This window comes from Tetrao urogallus, assembly GCF_951394365.1.
Source record: "Tetrao urogallus genome assembly, chromosome: 24".
Taxonomy (NCBI): Eukaryota; Metazoa; Chordata; class Aves; order Galliformes; family Phasianidae; genus Tetrao; species Tetrao urogallus.
Genome location: NC_136837.1, coordinates 3,663,070 through 3,667,711, shown reverse-complemented (window position 1 = coordinate 3,667,711; position 4,642 = coordinate 3,663,070).

Sequence of the window (4,642 nt, the reverse complement as noted above, 5' to 3'; positions counted from 1 at the left end):
TGCCTGTATTGCTGCTGGCTTTTGGCACAGGTTAGGTGTGTGCTTTTGTTCTTGGTCCAATGCAAATATATGTGGCTGCGGATGCCTTGTGCTCAATGTGCTCATAGGTGCAGAGCCCTAATCCTCATTCTGCAAACATTTCTGTGCAGACACAAGCTTTCCAGTGCTACAAGACTTCTTTAGGAACACGGTTTAGTGGGGTTTTGCTGGTAGTTTGATGGTTGGACCTCTTAAAGGTCTTTTCCAACCTTAATGATTGGTTGTATGAATAAATGTGGGCTCATCCTTGCGCTTGACCCAACGGATTGTCAAATGAGAGCTTGTGGATATCTGGGGACAATATGGATTTTTCTTTGTGTGAACATCGTTTTGTGGCTCTAAGCACTTCTTGGTTAGGTCCTTAAGTAGTGCTTGGGGAGGAATCTCAGCCCACAGGGTTGTCTGCTCCCCAGTGCCTGCGAGGAAAAGGCAACTGAAGGAGCAATTAGTCTGAGCAGCTGGGTGTGTGTTTGTGTAGGAAGATAAATAGAGATGTGGATGGATAGCCAAGGCATAAAATATCATAGGTAGATAATTAGATGGTAGATGGATGGGCCACTAAAGCGTGATTGATAGCTGGCTGCAGAGATGAGATGGAAGGAGACTTCTTCTGAACAGAGCCATCTCAGCTCTGTAACTCACAACAAGAAAACAACCTCAAGTCAACGCACGCCCACACGTGCGTGGAGTTGGCAAATTTCATGAGAATGCTGCTACAACTTCAGAATAACTTCGTAAATAACAATTTTGTCTTGATGTTAAGCACCGTGGAAGAAAGCAGGAGTTGTGGAACCTGCCTCCTCACACAGCACTCCAGGAGGTAGTGGCCAAGTCCAGGGCGGTGTCTTGAAGCAGGCTGGTTTGGGATTTGCATCATCGCTGCTGTTATGGAGGAACGAAGCAGCCCTGGGGATGCCCTGGTCATTGCAGGGGACGCATAGGGACAGCTGTGGGCTGCCATCTCAGTGCACATCCCTGTGCATCGTGCTGGAGAGAAGGGATCATGGTGAGAACCCGGCTGTCAGGGAACCCCTTGTGTGCGTATCGACAGAGATTAATTTATTGTTCAAGAGATCTCTTGGTTCCATTAGGGAGAACACTAAGGCACCAGCTGCTCTGCTGACCTGGCTCGGGCTGTTTCCCTGTCTGTCAGACTAATGCACCCTGGCACTTCCCAAGTTAATTTGCTGCTTAGGTTAGCCAGCCCTACAGCTGTAGCACCACATAAATCACGTTTCTTAAAAAGCCAATGTTTGCATAGGTTTATTGGGAGCACTGCAAAGCATCTGCATGCTCTCTGCAGTTCAGAGACTCCAAATACGCCAAGAAACCCAACTGATAGTGAATTTGGGACTGTTCTGACACTAGAGCCCTATGTGCACCAGGGGTCTCTGCACAACCACGGCTGCTCAGATAAATGTTAATGCTATTGAGGTCATCCCAGTGAGTGCCTCTCATTCCTTCATCTGTCCCTTACCAGGCTGACCAAACCTAGATCCTGAGCTGCAGCAGGGAGTGCTCACACTGAGTCTATTGGGAGCAATTACTAAATAGGAGCTCGGTCTTAATTTGGTGCTTGAAAGAAGGGGGGAAAAAAAAGAGATCAAAAGGAATTTTTTTTTTTCTCCACTACAGGAAAAGCAGATATTATGGATGTGAACTGCTGGAGAAGGAGCTATTTTGGTGTTCAGACAACTCAGCTTATTAAAGGGCTGTAATAAAAAGAGCTGCAGGTCAGTGGCTGTTGTGATGGTGGTGGGCTGCAGGGGGTGGTTTTCCATCTTGCTTGCAGCTGTTGAGTTTTACAGGGGGTCCTGGGACTGCATGGCCACGAAGAACTGCTTTTTGGGGAAGCAAATCTCACTTCTGGGCGCATTTCTTACCATCAAAAAGGAAGAAAAACCTCTGGGGACTGCATGAATTTCAGCAAAACTCTTTGCTCCTTACTTCGTACTGTTTCTACATGTGATCTACATCAAAGCCTCCAAGAACCGTTTGGAGCTCTGCTTACTGACAAGTGAGATGCTTCCTCTCCAAGTAGGGATCTGCAGAGACCTGCCCTTCCTTCCCTTGGTGCCAGCAAAATCTGCATCCCATCACAGCCTGCAATCAGAGCACCAGCTGCCTGTCTTACTGGGCCCCCATCTGTGGGGTGGTTACCTCTCAGCTGGGGGATGAAGTGGAAAGATCTTGTAGTAAATGTGCACGCAAACACGGTGCAATGGAGGTGTAGGTGAATAACATGCTGCAAAACATTGAGAGCGGGAGTTAGAGCAGGGTTATGCCGACAGGATGAGTGTATTTATTTATTATTTTAGGTTGGAAGAGAGAAAACTGTTGTCTCATAAAGGACCTCGTGCCTTCCATCCTCTATGTCTCAGCCCAGGGATGGCAAAGATTGGGCATGGGCTCAAAGCAAGGCTGTGCAAGCACCTTCATGCAGCCCCATCCAAATCCTTTTCTGAAAGGAAAGGATGAGCTCCTGCTTTGGACAGCAGCAGGACTGACCCCAGTGACATCCCAAAGCCTTTCCCCCCAATATCTGAGCACCTGGGCTGTCTGCCCTTCCACCCCATCCATTACACCCCTGGCAATGCCATGCAGACACCAGCACCAATTTACTTGATAAATTCTACTGCTTGTTATTTGAGGGATCGGACAGGCCTCGCACTTTCGGGAGATTAATTTTTGATTTATTGCTGGCTACGATGATTTATTCTGATCCTTCCCCAGGGAAAGGACAGGGCCGTAAATATTTTAAATGCCGTTGGCTGGTGACAAGAAGCATTGCTGGATGGTAACAGGGCGGATGGGGGATTGAAATCAGGGCAGCCTTTCTACTCAATTACTTAAAGGCGACTCCAAACATCTGCTGGTCTGCTTGAATGGAGGAAGAGGGAAAGAAGCTCCACCACGTGCTAAATTGTTATCTTATTAACTGAGACAGCATTCTTGGCTTTCTCCATTTGCCCTCAGAGCCACCGCTGTTGATTGGAATGAATTGAATTTCAAACATCGTCCGTCCTCCCTGGTGAGACAGAGAGGCAATGAAAGGGAACTGCATCTTGAAATGCCAAGTAGTCACATGGAGAAGTGGCTGAGGGCTCTTGGAGGTCTTCTGCTCCAGCTGGGATCTCCACGTGCTTTATGGAGGGGATGGGCATTGCACCATGCCAAGGTGGGCAATGGGAGAGCAGCAGCAGTGCTCAAGTGTTCTCTTGAGCTATGGGCTGGTGGCCTGGTTGCTCGTTTTGCTGTGGTCCCAGAGGAGTTCAGCACTGTGCTGTATCAACGTGAGGAGTTGGATCAAAGCAGAGCTGCGCACAGCTCCAGTGGAAGAGGAAAAACACTCCTGCTAAGTTATGCAAAATATGCATATTGCTTTCTTGTTTTAAAAGCAACATTCCACGCCCTTCTGCAAAGGTTTGAGAAAAGGGAAAGCTTTTAGCACGTGTGTTTCCTTCGGGTTCTCTCTATTTCTCTCCTTGCACCCAGGGATGATTGGGGTGCTTCTGTGCTGACTCTTGGCACTGGCAGCTTGCCTTGATGCAGGACAGGAGCTGCTGCAGCTCCAGGAAACTGAGGAATGCCCCCTTTGGTAGTATGAATAGGCTTCCCCATCACTATTCCTTTTTCAGCCCCATCAGCCCTGCCTGTTTACAGAGCTCTAATCAGCTGCTGTTATGGGTGCCCAGCTGTGCTCTGTGCTTCCCATAAACCTAATGGTGTGTGCAGAGGAAGCACGCATAGTGTGAGTGGGGTAACTGTTCTCATGCCCTTGGTTGACTCCACCGCTGATTCCTTGTTTTCCATCTGTGCTTTGAGATGCTCAGCCTCCAAAAAAGGAAGAGACTTCACCTGAGCACCATCTTTCCTCCATTATATCTGCACTGTGACGCTGTTGGGTGGATGAGCAGCACCAGGATGCTCCTTCTGCTATCAGACCCTTCCACCTCTCCTTCATTCATGAGCAAATCCACCCCAAATCTCCTCTTGGTTGAGTTGCTTCCGATCTCCCTTTGCTATCTGCCAGCAAGAAGAGGCTTCTGGCCGTTGGTGTGCACTCATGAAGGTGTTAATCAGCCACAACCAAGCTGCCTTTTCCTTGCTCAGAGTGATGCCCAGGGTGGGCAGGGGCCCTGAAACCCATCTGTGCAGGATGCAGACCCCAACCCAACCAGGTCTGAAGCACAGTGAGGGCTCTGAGCCAGGAGTGCAGAGCTCCTTTCCTTCTCTGTTCAAATAAAATCCTTTCCTCCTGCTGCTAAATCGGAAAGAAAGGGAGAAAGAAAAAGACAAAACACCCCCCCCCTCCCCCCCAACCTCACAATAAATATCTTGGAGGAAAAAAAATAACTGGAGCATTGAAGATAAAAGAGCGGCTGTTAAATGAAAATGTTGAGGCAGAAAGGCATTAGACAGCTCTAGTAATTGTTAATTTGTACTCGGATTTAGTACGAAAGGGCTTTTATTACTTCAAATATGCATTTATTCTGGTTTTCCATTTGGAGCAGTAACACGCAGATGAGCTTTCAAACCCCCAAGGTATTGGGTAAAATAAAAAATAAAAAATAAATCCTTTAATGGATTTTCAAGACTCCAG